Source organism: Phyllobates terribilis, unplaced genomic scaffold (genome assembly GCF_046119375.1).
Source record: "Phyllobates terribilis strain yellow unplaced genomic scaffold, ASM4611937v1 Scaffold_41__1_contigs__length_11206878, whole genome shotgun sequence".
NCBI lineage: Eukaryota > Metazoa > Chordata > Amphibia > Anura > Dendrobatidae > Phyllobates > Phyllobates terribilis.
Window position 1 is genome coordinate 9252958 of NW_027362801.1, and position 17840 is coordinate 9270797.

Consider the following 17840-nt stretch of genomic DNA (forward strand, 5'->3'; position numbering starts at 1 on the left):
AGCGTTTATCAGACTTTCAGATAGGGGAAATGTCAGTGAGCGTTCCGATTTCAGTTCCAGCGCGATTCGCCCAATGAGTCCTTCATATTCAGTCATTTTCAGGCAATTTTCTGAATTTTTGAAAATTTCACTTTTTTGTGAAAATATCCACTCAATGAGGGAATAATATGTGTGAGGGTACCCCAGGAGAGTTCCAAATGTGTGTGGGTAGAATATATATCCCACGGAGGTAAAATTGAAAAAAGTTGAAAAAAAATTTTTTTTGGCCTTAGTCATTTTTTCAGCATTTATCAGACTTTCAGATAGGAGAAATGTCAGTGAGCGTTCCGATTTCAGTTCCAGCGCGATTCGCCCGATGTGTCCTTCATATTCAGTAGTTTTCAGCCAATTTTCTGAATTTTTGAAAATTTCACTTTTTTGCGAAAATATCCACTAAATGAGGGAATAATATGTATGAGGGTACCCGATTAGTGTTACAAATGTGCGTGGGTAGAATATATATCCCACGGGGGTAAAATTGATAAAAGGTGAAAAAAATTTTTTTTGGACTTAGTCATTTTTCCGGCGTTTATCAGACTTTCAGATAGGGGAAATGTCAGTGAGCGTTCCGATTTCAGTTCCAGAGCGATTCGCCCAATGAGTCCTTCATATTTAGTCGTTTTCAGCCAATTTTCTGAATTTTTGAAAATTTCACTTTTTTGTGAAAATATCCACTAAATGAGGGAATAATATGTGTGAGGGTACCCCAGGAGAGTTCCAAATGTGTTTGGGTAGAATATATATCCCACGGGGGTAAAATTGAAAAAAGTTGAAAAAAATTTTTTTTTGAACTTAGTCATTTTTCTGGCGTTTATCAGACTTTCAGATAGGGGAAATGTCAGTGAGTGTTCCGATTGGAGTTCCAGAGCGATTCGCCCGATGAGTCCTTCATATTTAGTCGTTTTCAGCCAATTTTCAGAATTTTTGAAAATATCACTTTTTTGGCAAAATATCCACTAAATGAGGGAATAATATGTGTGAGGGTACCCCAGGAGAGTTCCAAATGTGTGTGGGTAGAATATTTATCCCACGGGGGTAAAATTGAAAAAAGGTGAAAAATTTTTTTTTTTGTACTTAGTCATTTTTTCAGCGTTTATCAGACTTTCAGATAGGGGAAATGTCAATGAGCGTTCCGATTTCAGTTCCAGAGCGATTCGCCCGATGAGTCCTTCATATTTAGTCATTTTCAGCCAATTTTCTGAATTTTTGAAAATTTCACTTTTTTGTGAAAATATCCACTAAATGAGGGAATAATATGTGTGAGGGTACCCCAGGAGAGTTCCAAATGTGTGTGGGTAGAATATATATCCCACGGGGGTAAAATTGAAAAAAGGTGAAAAAAATTTTTTTTTGGACTGTCATTTTTTCAGCATTTATCAGACTTTCAGATAGGGGAAATGTCAGTGAGCGTTCCGATTTCAGTTCCAGTGCGATTCGCCCGATGAGTCTTTCATATTTATTCGTTTTCAGCCAATTTTCAGAATTTTTGAAAATTTCACATTTTTGTGAAAATATCCACTAAATGAGGGAATAATATGTGTGAGGGTACCCCAGGAGAGTTCCAAATGTGTTTGGGTAGAATATATATCCCACGGGGGTAAAATTGAAAAAAGGTTAAAAAAAAATTTTTCTGGACTTTTTCATTTTTTCAGCATTTATCAGACTTTCAGATAGGGGAAATGTCAATGAGCGTTCCGATTTCAGTTCCAGAGCGATTCGCCCGATGAGTCCTTCATATTTAGTCATTTTCAGCCAATTTTCTGAATTTTTGAAAATTTCACTTTTTTGTGAAAATATCCACTAAATGAGAGAATAATATGTGTGAGGGTACCCCAGGAGAGTTCCAAATGTGTGTGGGTAGAATATATATCCCACGGGGGTAAAATTGAAAAAAGGTGAAAAAAAATTTTTTTTGGACTGTCATTTTTTCAGCATTTATCAGACTTTCAGATAGAGGAAATGTCAGTGAGCGTTCCGATTTCAGTTCCAGAGCGATTCGCCCGATGAGTCCTTCATATTTATTCGTTTTCAGCCAATTTTCAGAATTTTTGAAAATTTCACATTTTTGTGAAAATATCCACTAAATGAGGGAATAATATGTGTGAGGGTACCCCAGGAGAGTTCCAAATGTGTTTGGGTAGAATATATATCCCACGGGGGTAAAATTGAAAAAAGGTTAAAAAAAAATTTTTCTGGACTTCGTCATTTTTTCAGCGTTTATCAGACTTTCAGATAGGGGAAATGCCAGTGAGCGTTCCGATTTCAGTTCCAGCGCGATTCGCCCGATGAGTCCTTCATATTCAGTCGTTTTCAGCCAATTTTCAGAATTTTTGAAAATTTCACATTTTTGTGAAAATATCCACTAAATGAGGGAATAATATGTGTGAGGGTACCCCAGGAGAGTTCCAAATGTGTGTGGGTAGAATATATATCCCACGGGGGTAAAATTGAAAAAAGGTGAAAAAAATTTTTTTTGGACTTAGTCATTTTTCCGGCGTTTATCAGACTTTCAGATAGGGGAAATGTCAGTGAGCATTCCGATTTCAGTTCCAGAGCGATTCGCCCAATGAGTCCTTCATATTTAGTCGTTTTCAGCCAATTTTCTGAATTTTTGAAAATTTCACTTTTTTGTGAAAATATCCACTAAATGAGGGAATAATATGTGTGAGGGTACCCCAGGAGAGTTCCAAATGTGTTTGGGTAGAATATATATCCCACGGGGGTAAAATTGAAAAAAGTTGAAAAAAATTTTTTTTTGAACTTAGACATTTTTCTGGCGCTTATCAGACTTTCAGATAGGGTAAATGTCAGTAAGCGTTACGATTTCAGTTCCAGAGCGATTAGCCCGATGAGTCCTTCATATTTAGTCGTTTTCAGCCAATTTTCAGAATTTTTGAAAATTTCACTTTTTTGTGAAAATATCCACTAAATGAGGGAATAATATGTGTGAGGGTACCCCAGGAGAGATCCAAATGTGTGTGGGTAGAATATATATCCCACGGGGGTAAAATTGAAAAAAGGTTAAAAAATTTTTTTTTTGGTCTTCGTCATTTTTTCAGCGTTTATCAGACTTTCAGATAGGGGAAATGTCAGTGAGCGTTCCGATTTCAGTTCCAGCGCGATTCGCCCGATGAGTCCTTCATATTCAGTCGTTTTCAGGCAATTTTCAGAATTTTTGAAAATTTCACTTTTTTGTGAAAATATCCACTAAATGAGGGAATAATATGTGTGAGGGTACCCCAGGAGAGTTCAAAATGTGTGTGGGTAGAATATATATCCCACGGGGGTAAAATTGAAAAAAGGTGAAAAAAATTTTTTTTTGGACTGTCATTTTTTCAGCATTTATCAGACTTTCAGATAGGGGAAATGTCAGTGAGCGTTCCGATTTCAGTTCCAGAGCCCGATGAGTCCTTCATATTTAGTCGTTTTTTTTTTGGACTGTCATTTCTTCAGCATTTATTAGACTTTCAGATAGGGGAAATGTCAGTGAGCGTTCCAATTTCAGTTCCAGAGCCCGATGAGTCCTTCATATTTAGTCGTTTTCAGCCAATTTTCAGAATTTTTGAAAATTTCACATTTTTGTGAAAATATCCACTAAATGAGGGAATAATATGTGTGAGGGTACCCCAGGAGAGTTCCAAATGTGTTTGGGTAGAATATATATCCCACGGGGGTAAAATTGAAAAAAGTTGAAAAATTTTTTTTTGGACTTAGTCATTTTTCCGGCGTTTATCAGACTTTCAGATAGGGTAAATGTCAGTGAGCGTTCCGATTTCAGTTCCAGAGCGATTCGCCCGATGAGTCCTTCATGTTTAGTCGTTTTCAGCCAATTTTCAGAATTTTTGAAAATTTCACTTTTTTGTGAAAATATCCACTAAATGAGGGAATAATATGTGTGAGGGTACCGCAGGAGAGTTCCAAATGTGTGTGGGTAGAATATATATCCCACGGGGGTAAAATTGGAAAAAGGTTAAAAATTATTTTTTTTGGACTTCGTCATTTTTTCAGCGTTTATCAGACTTTCAGATAGGGGAAATGTCAGTGAGCGTTCCGATTTCAGTTCCAGCGCGATTCGCCCGATGAGTCCTTCATATTCAGTCGTTTTCAGTCAATTTTCAGAATTTTTGAAAATTTCACTTTTTTGTGAAAATATCCACTAAATGAGGGAATAATATGTGTGAGGGTACCCCAGGAGAGTTCCAAATGTGTGTGGGTAGAATATATATCCCATGGGGGTAAAATTGAAAAAAGGTGAAAAAAATTTTTTTTTGGACTGTCATTTTTTCAGCATTTATCAGACTTTCAGATAGGGGAAATGTCAGTGAGCATTCCGATTTCAGTTCCAGAGCCCGATGAGTCCTTCATATTTAGTCGTTTTCAGACAATTTTCAGAATTTTTGAAAATTTCACATTTTTGTGAAAATATCCACTAAATGAGGGAATAATATGTGTGAGGGTACCCCAGGAGAGTTCCAAATGTGTTTGGGTAGAATATATATCCCACGGGGGTAAAATTGAAAAAAGGTGAAAAAAATTTTTTTTGGACTTAGTCATTTTTCCGGCGTTTATCAGACTTTCAGATAGGGTAAATGTCAGTGAGCGTTACGATTTCAGTTCCAGAGCGATTAGCCCGATGAGTCCTTCATATTTAGTCGTTTTCAGCCAATTTTCAGAATTTTTGAAAATTTCACTTTTTTTGAAAATATCCACTAAATGAGGGAATAATATGTGTGAGGGTACCCCAGGAGAGTTCCAAATGTGTGTGGGTAGAATATATATCCCACGGGGGTAAAATTGAAAAAAGGTGAAAAAATTTTTTTTTTGGACTGTCATTTTTTCAGCATTTATCAGACTTTCAGATAGGGGAAATGTCAGTGAGCGTTCCGATTTCAGTTCCAGAGCCCGATGAGTCCTTCATATTTAGTCGTTTTTTTTTTGGACTGTCATTTTTTCAGCATTTATCAGACTTTCAGATAGGGGAAATGTCAGTGAGCGTTCCGATTTCGGTTCCAGAGCGATTCGCCCAATGAGTCCTTCATATTTAGTCGTTTTCAGCCAATTTTTAGAATTTTTGAAAATTTCACTTTTTTGTGAAAATATCCACTAAATGAGGGAATAATATGTGTGAGGGTACCCCAGGAGAGTTCCAAATGTGTGTGGGTAGAATATATATCCCACGGGGGTAAAATTGAAAAAAGGTTAAAAATTTTTTTTTTTGGACTTCGTCATTTTTTCAGCGTTTATCAGACTTTCAGATAGGGGAAATGTCAGTGAGCGTTCCGATTTCAGTTCCAGCGCGATTCGCCCGATGAGTCCTTCATATTCAGTCGTTTTCAGCCAATTTTCAGAATTTTTGAAAATTTCACTTTTTTGTGAAAATATCCACTAAATGAGGGAATAATATGTGTGAGGGTACCCCAGGAGAGTTCCAAATGTGTGTGGGTAGAATATATATCCCATGGGGGTAAAATTGAAAAAAGGTGAAAAAATTTTTTTTTTGGACTGTCATTTTTTCAGCATTTATCAGACTTTCAGATAGGGGAAATGTCAGTGAGCGTTCCGATTTCAGTTCCAGCGCGATTCGCCCGATGAGTCCTTCATATTCAGTCGTTTTCAGCCAATTTTCAGAATTTTTGAAAATTTCACTTTTTTGTGAAAATATCCACTAAATGAGGGAATAATATGTGTGAGGGTACCCCAGGAGAGTTCCAAATGTGTGTGGGTAGAATATATATCCCACAGGGGTAAAAATGGAAAAAAGGTTAAAAATTTTTTTTTTTGGACTTAGTCATTTTTTCAGCGTTTATCAGACTTTCAGATAGGGGAAATGTCAGTGAGCGTTCCGATTTCAGTTCCAGAGCGATTCGCCCGATGAGTCCTTCATATTTAGTCGTTTTCAGCCAATTTTCCGAATTTTTGAAAATTTCACTTTTTTGTGAAAATATCCACTAAATGAGGGAATAATATGTGTGAGGGTACCCCAAGAGAGTTACAAATGTGTGTGGGTAGAATATATATCCCACAGGGGTAAAATTGAAAAAAGGTGAAAACATTTTTTTTTTGGACTTAGTCATTTTTTCAGCGTTTATCAGACTTTCACATAGGGGAAATGTCAGTGAGCGTTCCGATTTCAGTTCCAGCGCGATTCGCCCGATGAGTCCTTCATATTCAGTCGTTTTCAGCCAATTTTCTGAATTTTTGAAAATTTCACTTTTTTGTGAAAATATCCACTAAATGAGGGAATAATATGTGTGAGGGTACCCCAGGAGTGTTCCAAATGTGCGTGGGTAGAATCTATATCCCACGGGGGTAAAATTGAAAAAAGTTAAAACAATTTTTTTTTGGACTTAATCATTTTTTCAGCGTTTATCAGACTTTCAGATAGGGGAAATATCAGTGAGCGTTCCGATTTCAGTACCAGAGCGATTCGCCCGATGAGTCCTTCATATTTAGTCGTTTTCAGCCAATTTTCTGAATTTTTGAAAATTTCACTTTTTTGTGAAAATATCCACTAATTGAGGGAATAATATGTGTGAGGGTACCCCAGGAGAGTTCCAAATATGCGTGGGTAGAATATATATCCCACGGGGGTAAAATTGAAAAAAGGTGAAAACATTTTTTTTTTGGACTTAGTCATTTTTTCAGCGTTTATCAGACTTTCAGATAGGGGAAATGTCAGTGAGCATTCCGATTTCAGTTCCAGAGCGATTTGCCCATTGAGTCCATCATATTTATTCGTTTTCAGCCAATTTTCTGAATTTTTGAAAATTTCACTTTTTTGTGAAAATATCCACTAAATGAGGGAATAATATGTGTGAGGGTACCCCAGGAGAGTTCCAAATGTGTGTGGGTAGAATATATATCCCACGGGGGTAAAACTGAAAAAAGGTTAAAAATTTTTTTTTTTGGACTTAGTCATTTTTTCAGCGTTTATCAGACTTTCAGATAGGGGAAATGTCAGTGAGCGTTCCGATTTCAGTTCCAGCGCGATTCGCCCGATGAGTCCATCATATTCAGTCGTTTTCAGCCAATTTTCAGAATTTTTGAAAATTTCACTTTTTTGTGAAAATATCCACTAAATGAGGGAATAATATGTGTGAGGGTACCCCAAGAGTATTCCAAATGTGCGTGGGTAGAATATATATCCCACGGGGTAAAATTGAAAAAAGTTGAAAAATTTTTTTTTTTGGACTTAATCATTTTTTCAGCGTTTATCAGACTTTCAGATAGGGGCAATATCAGTGAGCGTTCCGATTTCAGCTCCAGAGCAATTCGCCTGATGAGTCCTTCATATTTAGTCGTTTTCAGCCAATTTTCTGAATTTTTGAAAATTTCACTTTTTTGTGAAAATATCCACTAAATGAGGGAATAATATGTGTGAGGGTACCCCAGGAGAGTTCCAAATGTGTTTGGGTAGAATATATATCCCACGGGAGTAAAATTGAAGAAAGGTGAAAAATTTTTTTTTTTGGACTTAGTCATTTTTTCAGCGTTTATCAGACTTTCAGATAGGGGAAATATCAGTGAGCGTTCCGATTTCAGTTCCAGAGTGATTCGCCCGATGAGTCCTTCATATTTAGTCGTTTTCAGCCAATTTTCAGAATTTTTGAAAATTTCACTTTTTTGTGAAAATATCCACTAAATGAGGGAATAATATGTGTGAGGGTACCCCAGGAGAGTTCCAAATGTGTGTGGGTAGAATATATATCCCACGGGGGTGAAATTGAAAAAAGGTGAAAAAAAATTTTTTTTGGACTGTCATTTTTTCAGCATTTATCAGACTTTCAGATAGGGGAAATGTCAGTGAGCGTTCCGATTTCAGTTCCAGAGCCCGATGAGTCCTTCATATTTAGTCGTTTTTTTTTTGGACTGTCATTTTTTCAGCATTTATCAGACTTTCAGATAGGGGAAATGTCAGTGAGCGTTCCGATTTCAGTTCCAGCGCGATTCGCCCGATGAGTCCATCATATTCAGTCGTTTTCAGCCAATTTTCAGAATTTTTGAAAATTTCACTTTTTTGTGAAAATATCCACTAAATGAGGGAATAATATGTGTGAGGGTACCCCAGGAGTGTTCCAAATGTGCGTGGGTAGAATATATATCCCACGGGGTAAAATTGAAAAAAGTTGAAAAATTTTTTTTTTTGGACTTAATCATTTTTTCAGCGTTTATCAGACTTTCAGATAGGGGCAATATCAGTGAGCGTTCCGATTTCAGTTCCAGAGCCCGATGAGTCCTTCATATTTAGTCGTTTTCAGCCAATTTTCAGAATTTTTGAAAATTTCACTTTTTTGTGAAAATATCCACTAAATGAGGGAATAATATGTGTGAGGGTACCCCAGGAGTGTTCCAAATGTGCGTGGGTAGAATCTATATCCCACGGGGGTAAAATTGAAAAAAGTTAAAACAATTTTTTTTTGGACTTAATCATTTTTTCAGCGTTTATCAGACTTTCAGATAGGGGAAATATCAGTGAGCGTTCCGATTTCAGTACCAGAGCGATTCGCCCGATGAGTCCTTCATATTTAGTCGTTTTCAGCCAATTTTCTGAATTTTTGAAAATTTCACTTTTTTGTGAAAATATCCACTAAATGAGGGAATAATATGTGTGAGGGTACCCCAGGAGAGTTCCAAATATGCGTGGGTAGAATATGTATCCCACGGGGGTAAAATTGAAAAAAGGTGAAAAAATTTTTTTTTTGGACTTAGTCATTTTTTCAGCGTTTATCAGACTTTCAGATAGGGGAAATGTCAGTGAGCGTTCCGATTTCAGTTCCAGAGCGATTCGCCCATTGAGTCCATCATATTTATTCGTTTTCAGCCAATTTTCTGAATTTTTGAAAATTTCACTTTTTTGTGAAAATATCCACTAAATGAGGGAATAATATGTGTGAGGGTACCCCAGGAGAGTTCCAAATGTGTGTGGGTAGAATATATATCCCACGGGGGTAAAACTGAAAAAAGGTTAAAAATTTTTTTTTTTGGACTTAGTCATTTTTTCAGCGTTTATCAGACTTTCAGATAGGGGAAATGTCAGTGAGCGTTCCGATTTCAGTTCCAGCGCGATTCGCCCGATGAGTCCATCATATTCAGTCGTTTTCAGCCAATTTTCAGAATTTTTGAAAATTTCACTTTTTTGTGAAAATATCCACTAAATGAGGGAATAATATGTGTGAGGGTACCCCAGGAGTATTCCAAATGTGCGTGGGTAGAATATATATCCCACGGGGTAAAATTGAAAAAAGTTGAAAAATTTTTTTTTTTGGACTTAATCATTTTTTCAGCGTTTATCAGACTTTCAGATAGGGGCAATATCAGTGAGCGTTCCGATTTCAGTTCCAGAGCAATTCGCCTGATGAGTCCTTCATATTTAGTCGTTTTCAGCCAATTTTCTGAATTTTTGAAAATTTCACTTTTTTGTGAAAATATCCACTAAATGAGGGAATAATATGTGTGAGGGTACCCCAGGAGAGTTCCAAATGTGTTTGGGTAGAATATATATCCCACGGGGGTGAAATTGAAAAAAGGTGAAAAAAAATTTTTTTTGGACTGTCATTTTTTCAGCATTTATCAGACTTTCAGATAGGGGAAATGTCAGTGAGCGTTCCGATTTCAGTTCCAGAGCCCGATGAGTCCTTCATATTTAGTCGTTTTTTTTTTGGACTGTCATTTTTTCAGCATTTATCAGACTTTCAGATAGGGGAAATGTCAGTGAGCGTTCCGATTTCAGTTCCAGCGCGATTCGCCCGATGAGTCCATCATATTCAGTCGTTTTCAGCCAATTTTCAGAATTTTTGAAAATTTCACTTTTTTGTGAAAATATCCACTAAATGAGGGAATAATATGTGTGAGGGTACCCCAGGAGTGTTCCAAATGTGCGTGGGTAGAATATATATCCCACGGGGTAAAATTGAAAAAAGTTGAAAAATTTTTTTTTTTGGACTTAATCATTTTTTCAGCGTTTATCAGACTTTCAGATAGGGGCAATATCAGTGAGCGTTCCGATTTCAGTTCCAGAGCCCGATGAGTCCTTCATATTTAGTCGTTTTCAGCCAATTTTCAGAATTTTTGAAAATTTCACTTTTTTGTGAAAATATCCACTAAATGAGGGAATAATATGTGTGAGGGTACCCCAGGAGAGTTCCAAATGTGTTTGGGTAGAATATATATCCCACGGGGGTAAAATTGAAAAAAGGTGAAAAAAATTTTTTTTGGACTTAGTCATTTTTCCGGCGTTTATCAGACTTTCAGATAGGGTAAATGTCAGTGAGCGTTCCAATTTCAGTTCCAGAGCGATTAGCCCGATGAGTCCTTCATATTTAGTCGTTTTCAGCCAATTTTCAGAATTTTTGAAAATTTCACTTTTTTGTGAAAATATCCACTAAATGAGGGAATAATATGTGTGAGGGTACCCCAGGAGAGTTCCAAATGTGTGTGGGTAGAATATATATCCCACGGGGGTAAAATTGAAAAAAGGTTAAAAATTTTTTTTTTTGGTCTTCGTCATTTTTTCAGCGTTTATCAGACTTTCAGATAGGGGAAATGTCAGTGAGCGTTCCGATTTCAGTTCCAGCGCAATTCGCCCGATGAGTCCTTCATATTCAGTCGTTTTCAGCAAATTTTCAGAATTTTTGAAAATTTCACTTTTTTGTGAAAATATCCACTAAATGAGGGAATAATATGTGTGAGGGTACCCCAGGAGAGTTCCAAATGTGTGTGGGTAGAATATATATCCCACGGGGGTAAAATTGAAAAAAGGTGAAAAAAATTTTTTTTTGGACTGTCATTTTTTCAGCATTTATCAGACTTTCAGATAGGGGAAATGTCAGTGAGCGTTCCGATTTCAGTTCCAGAGCCCGATGAGTCCTTCATATTTAGTCGTTTTTTTTTGGACTGTCATTTTTTCAGCATTTATCAGACTTTCAGATAGGGGAAATGTCAGTGAGCGTTCCGATTTCAGTTCCAGATCCCGATGAGTCCTTCATATTTAGTCGTTTTCAGCCAATTTTCAGAATTTTTGAAAATTTCACATTTTTGTGAAAATATCCACTAAATGAGGGAATAATATGTGTGAGGGTACCCCAGTAGAGTTCCAAATGTGTTTGGGTAGAATATATATCCCACGGGGGTAAAATTGAAAAAAGGTGAAAAAAAATTTTTGGGGATTTAGTCATTTTTCCGGCGTTTATCAGACTTTCAGATAGGGGAAATGTCAGTGAGCGTTCCGATTTCAGTTCCAGCGCGATTCGCCCGATGAGTCCTTCATATTTAGTCGTTTTCAGCCAATTTTCAGAATTTTTGAAAATTTCACTTTTTTGTGAAAACATCCACTAAATGAGGGAATAATATGTGTGAGGGTACCCCAGGAGAGTTCCAAATGTGTGTGGGTAGAATATATATCCCACAGGGGTAAAAATGGAAAAAAGGTTAAAAATTTTTTTTTTTGGACTTAGTCATTTTTTCAGCGTTTATCAGACTTTCAGATAGGGGAAATGTCAGTGAGCGTTCCGATTTCAGTTCCAGAGCGATTCGCCCGATGAGTCCTTCATATTTAGTCGTTTTCAGCCAATTTTCAGAATTTTTGAAAATTTCACTTTTTTGTGAAAATATCCACTAAATGAGGGAATAATATGTGTGAGGGTACCCCAGGAGAGTTACAAATGTGTGTGGGTAGAATATATATCCCACAGGGGTAAAATTGAAAAAAGGTGAAAACATTTTTTTTTTGGACTTAGTCATTTTTTCAGCGTTTATCAGACTTTCAGATAGGGGAAATGTCAGTGAGCGTTCCGATTTCAGTTCCAGAGCGATTCGCCCGATGAGTCCTTCATATTTAGTCGTTTTCAGACAATTTTCTGAATTTTTGAAAATTTCACTTTTTTGTGAAAATATCCACTAAATGAGGGAATAATATGTGTGAGGGTACCCCAGGAGAGTTCCAAATGTGTGTGGGTAGAATATATATCCAACGGGGGTAAAATTGAAGAAAGGTGAAACATTTTTTTTTTTTGGACTTAGTCATTTTTTCAGCGTTTATCAGACTTTCAGATAGGGGAAATGTCAGTGAGCGTTCCGATTTCAGTTCCAGCACGATTCGCCCGATGAGTCCTTCATATTCAGTCGTTTTCAGCCAATTTTCTGAATTTTTGAAAATTTCACTTTTTTGTGAAAATATCCACTAAATGAGGGAATAATATGTGTGAGGGTACTCCAGGAGTGTTCCAAATGTGCGTGGGTAGAATCTATATCCCACGGGGGTAAAATTGAAAAAAGTTAAAACAATTTTTTTTTGGACTTAATCATTTTTTCAGCGTTTATCAGACTTTCAGATAGGGGAAATATCAGTGAGCGTTCCGATTTCAGTACCAGAGCGATTCGCCCGATGAGTCCTTCATATTTAGTCGTTTTCAGCCAATTTTCTGAATTTTTGAAAATTTCACTTTTTTGTGAAAATATCCACTAAATGAGGGAATAATATGTGTGAGGGTACCCCAGGAGAGTTCCAAATGTGTGTGGGTAGAATATATATCCCACGGGGGTAAAACTGAAAAAAGGTTAAAAATTTTTTTTTTTGGACTTAGTCATTTTTTCAGCGTTTATCAGACTTTCAGATAGGGGAAATGTCAGTGAGCGTTCCGATTTCAGTTCCAGCGCGATTCGCCCGATGAGTCCATCATATTCAGTCGTTTTCAGCCAATTTTCTGAATTTTTGAAAATTTCACTTTTTTGTGAAAATATCCACTAAATGAGGGAATAATATGTGTGAGGGTACCCCAGGAGAGTTCCAAATGTGTGTGGGTGGAATATATATCCCACGGGGGTAAAATTGAAAAAAGGTTAAAAATTTTTTTTTTTGGTCTTCGTCATTTTTTCAGCGTTTATCAGACTTTCAGATAGGGGAAATGTCAGTGAGCGTTCCGATTTCAGTTCCAGCGCAATTCGCCCGATGAGTCCTTCATATTCAGTCGTTTTCAGCAAATTTTCAGAATTTTTGAAAATTTCACTTTTTTGTGAAAATATCCACTAAATGAGGGAATAATATGTGTGAGGGTACCCCAGGAGAGTTCCAAATGTGTGTGGGTAGAATATATATCCCACGGGGGTAAAATTGAAAAAAGGTGAAAAAAATTTTTTTTTGGACTGTCATTTTTTCAGCATTTATCAGACTTTCAGATAGGGGAAATGTCAGTGAGCGTTCCGATTTCAGTTCCAGAGCCCGATGAGTCCTTCATATTTAGTCGTTTTTTTTTTGGACTGTCATTTTTTCAGCATTTATCAGACTTTCAGATAGGGGAAATGTCAGTGAGCGTTCCGATTTCAGTTCCAGATCCCGATGAGTCCTTCATATTTAGTCGTTTTCAGCCAATTTTCAGAATTTTTGAAAATTTCACATTTTTGTGAAAATATCCACTAAATGAGGGAATAATATGTGTGAGGGTACCCCAGTAGAGTTCCAAATGTGTTTGGGTAGAATATATATCCCACGGGGGTAAAATTGAAAAAAGGTGAAAAAAAATTTTTGGGGATTTAGTCATTTTTCCGGCGTTTATCAGACTTTCAGATAGGGGAAATGTCAGTGAGCGTTCCGATTTCAGTTCCAGCGCGATTCGCCCGATGAGTCCTTCATATTTAGTCGTTTTCAGCCAATTTTCAGAATTTTTGAAAATTTCACTTTTTTGTGAAAATATCCACTAAATGAGGGAATAATATGTGTGAGGGTACCCCAGGAGAGTTCCAAATGTGTGTGGGTAGAATATATATCCCACAGGGGTAAAAATGGAAAAAAGGTTAAAAATTTTTTTTTTTGGACTTAGTCATTTTTTCAGCGTTTATCAGACTTTCAGATAGGGGAAATGTCAGTGAGCGTTCCGATTTCAGTTCCAGAGCGATTCGCCCGATGAGTCCTTCATATTTAGTCGTTTTCAGCCAATTTTCAGAATTTTTGAAAATTTCACTTTTTTGTGAAAATATCCACTAAATGAGGGAATAATATGTGTGAGGGTACCCCAGGAGAGTTCCAAATGTGTGTGGGTAGAATATATATCCACCGGGGGTAAAATTGAAGAAAGGTGAAACATTTTTTTTTTTGGACTTAGTCATTTTTTCAGCGTTTATCAGACTTTCAGATAGGGGAAATGTCAGTGAGCGTTCCGATTTCAGTTCCAGTGCGATTCGCCCGATGAGTCCTTCATATTCAGTCGTTTTCAGCCAATTTTCTGAATTTTTGAAAATTTCACTTTTTTGTGAAAATATCCACTAAATGAGGGAATAATATGTGTGAGGGTACCCCAGGAGAGTTACAAATGTGTATGGGTAGAATATATATCCCACGGGGGTAAAATTGAAAAAAGTTAAAACAATTTTTTTTTGGACTTAATCATTTTTTCAGCGTTTATCAGACTTTCAGATAGGGGAAATATCAGTGAGCGTTCCGATTTCAGTACCAGAGCGATTCGCCCGATGAGTCCTTCATATTTAGTCGTTTTCAGCCAATTTTCTGAATTTTTGAAAATTTCACTTTTTTGTGAAAATATCCACTAAATGAGGGAATAATATGTGTGAGGGTACCCCAGGAGAGTTCCAAATATGCGTGGGTAGAATATATATCCCACGGGGGTAAAATTGAAAAAAGGTGAAAAAATTTTTTTTTTGGACTTAGTCATTTTTTCAGCGTTTATCAGACTTTCAGATAGGGGAAATGTCAGTGAGCGTTCCGATTTCAGTTCCAGAGCGATTCGCCCGTTGAGTCCATCATATTTAGTCGTTTTCAGCCAATTTTCTGAATTTTTGAAAATTTCACTTTTTTGTGAAAATATCCACTAAATGAGGGAATAATATGTGTGAGGGTACCCCAGGAGAGTTCCAAATGTGTGTGGGTAGAATATATATCCCACGGGGGTAAAACTGAAAAAAGGTTAAAAATTTTTTTTTTTGGACTTAGTCATTTTTTCAGCGTTTATCAGACTTTCAGATAGGGGAAATGTCAGTGAGCGTTCCGATTTCAGTTCCAGCGCGATTCGCCCGATGAGTCCATCATATTCAGTCGTTTTCAGCCAATTTTCTGAATTTTTGAAAATTTCACTTTTTTGTGAAAATATCCACTAAATGAGGGAATAATATGTGTGAGGGTACCCCAGGAGTGTTCCAAATGTGCGTGGGTAGAATATATATCCCACGGGGTAAAATTGAAAAAAGTTGAAAAATTTTTTTTTTTGGACTTAATCATTTTTTCAGCGTTTATCAGACTTTCAGATAGGGGCAATATCAGTGAGCGTTCCGATTTCAGTTCCAGAGCAATTCGCCCGATGAGTCCTTCATATTCTGTCGTTTTCAGCCAATTTTCAGAATTTTTGAAAATTTCACTTTTTTGTGAAAATATCCACTAAATGAGGGAATAATATGTGTGAGGGTACCCCAGGAGAGTTCCAAATGTGTGTGGGTAGAATATATATCCCACGGGGGTAAAATTGAAAAAAGGTGAAAAAAATTTTTTTTTGGACTGTCATTTTTTCAGCATTTATCAGACTTTCAGATAGGGGAAATGTCAGTGAGCGTTCCGATTTCAGTTCCAGAGCCCGATGAGTCCTTCATATTTAGTCGTTTTTTTTTTGGACTGTCATTTTTTCAGCATTTATCAGACTTTCAGATAGGGGAAATGTCAGTGAGCGTTCCGATTTCAGTTCCAGAGCCCGATGAGTCCTTCATATTTAGTCGTTTTCAGCCAATTTTCAGAATTTTTGAAAATTTCACATTTTTGTGAAAATATCCACTAAATGAGGGAATAATATGTGTGAGGGTACCCCAGTAGAGTTCCAAATGTGTTTGGGTAGAATATATATCCCACGGGGGTAAAATTGAAAAAAGGTGTAAAAAATTTTTTTGGGATTTAGTCATTTTTCCGGCGTTTATCAGACTTTCAGATAGGGGAAATGTCAGTGAGCGTTCCGATTTCAGTTCCAGCGCGATTCGCCCGATGAGTCCTTCATATTCAGTCGTTTTCAGCCAATTTTCAGAATTTTTGAAAATTTCACTTTTTTGTGAAAATATCCACTAAATGAGGGAATAATATGTGTGAGGGTACCCCAGGAGAGTTCCAAATGTGTGTGGGTAGAATATATATCCCATGGGGGTAAAATTGAAAAAAGGTGAAAAAAATTTTTTTTTGGACTGTCATTTTTTCAGCATTTATCAGACTTTCAGATAGGGGAAATGTCAGTGAGCATTCCGATTTCAGTTCCAGAGCGATTCGCCCGATGAGTCCTTCACATTTAGTCGTTTTAAGCTTATTTTCAGAATTTTTGAAAATTTCACTTTTTTGTGAAAATATCCACTAAATGAGGGAATAATATGTGTGAGGGTACCCCAGGAGAGTTCCAAATGTGTGTGGGTAGAATATATATCCCACGGGGGTAAAATTGAAAAAAGGTTAAAAATTTTTTTTTTGGGACTTTGTCATTTTTTCAGCGTTTATCAGACTTTCAGATAGGGGAAATGTCAGTGAGCGTTCCGATTTCAGTTCCAGAGCCCGATGAGTCCTTCATATTTAGTCGTTTTTTTTTTTGGACTGTCATTTTTTCAGCATTTATAAGACTTTCAGATAGGGGAAATGTCAGTGAGCGTTCCGATTTCAGTTCCACAGCGATTCGCCCGATGAGTCCTTCATATTTAGTCGTTTTCAACCAATTTTCAGAATTTTTGAAAATTTCACTTTTTTGTGAAAATATCCACTAAATGAGGGAATAATATGTGTGAGGGTACCCCAGGAGAGTTCCAAATGTGTGTGGTTAGAATATATATCCCACGGGGGTAAAATTGAAGAAAGGTGAAACATTTTTTTTTTTGGACTTAGTCATTTTTTCAGCGTTTATCAGACTTTCAGATAGGGGAAATGTCAATGAGCGTTCCGATTTCAGTTCCAGAGCGATTCGCCCGATGAGTCCTTCATATTTAGTCGTTTTGAGCTAATTTTCTGAATTTTTGAAAATTTCACTTTTTTGTGAAAATATCCACTAAATGAGGGAATAATATATGTGAGGGTACCCCAGGAGAGTTCCAAATGTGTGTGGGTAGAATATATATCCCACGGGGGTAAAATTGAAAAAAGGTGAAAAAAATTTTTTTTTGGACTGTCATTTTTTCAGCATTTATCAGACTTTCAGATAGGGGAAATGTCAGTGAGCATTCCGATTTCAGTTCCAGAGCCTGATGAGTCCTTCATATTTAGTCGTTTTTTTTTTGGACTGTCATTTTTTCAGCATTTATCAGACTTTCAGATAGGGGAAATGTCAGTGAGCGTTCCGATTTCAGTTCCAGAGGCCGATGAGTCCTTCATATTTAGTCGTTTTCAGCCAATTTTCAGAATTTTTGAAAATTTCACATTTTTGTGAAAATATCCACTAAATGAGGGAATAATATGTGTGAGGGTACCCCAGGAGAGTTCCAAATGTGTTTGGGTAGAATATATATCCCACGGGGGTAAAATTGAAAAAAGGTGAAAAATTTTTTTTTTGGACTTAGTCATTTTTCCGGCGTTTATCAGACTTTCAGATAGGGGAAATGTCAGTGAGCGTTCCGATTTCAGTTCCAGCGCGATTCGCCAGATGAGTCCTTCATATTCAGTCGTTTTCAGCCAATTTTCAGAATTTTTGAAAATTTTATTTTTTTGTGAAAATATCCACTAAATGAGGGAATAATATGTGTGAGGGTACCCCAGGAGAGTTCCAAATGTGTGTGGGTAGAATATATATCCCACGGGGGTAAAATTGAAAAAAGGTGAAAAAAATTTTTTTTTGGACTGTCAT